We start from the raw sequence: 289 nt of genomic DNA on the forward strand, positions 1-289 counted from the left end.
ATGTTTGGTTTAAGTGTGGGGGGGGGGGGGTAAACAAGCTATTTTTGCATGAAATTCGTGGGATTTTATCACCTATCACTTCACATGTTGTTTCTCACTGTTTTAAAGTGTTTTTAGTGTTTTGATGTGTTTTAGTGTTATATAGCAGAAAACCCTAGAAAAATTCGAAAAAGTTTGAAAAATACCAAAAAGAGTCGTTTTTGAGTCATTTTTGTGTTTTAGGGTACCTTCCAACACAATGATGAGGATTTGGTTTTTAATTGCATAACTGTTGAAGTAAGTTACAATC

The sequence above is a fragment of the Malus domestica genome, chromosome 07 (genome assembly GCF_042453785.1).
Source record: "Malus domestica chromosome 07, GDT2T_hap1".
Classification (NCBI taxonomy): Eukaryota; Viridiplantae; Streptophyta; class Magnoliopsida; order Rosales; family Rosaceae; genus Malus; species Malus domestica.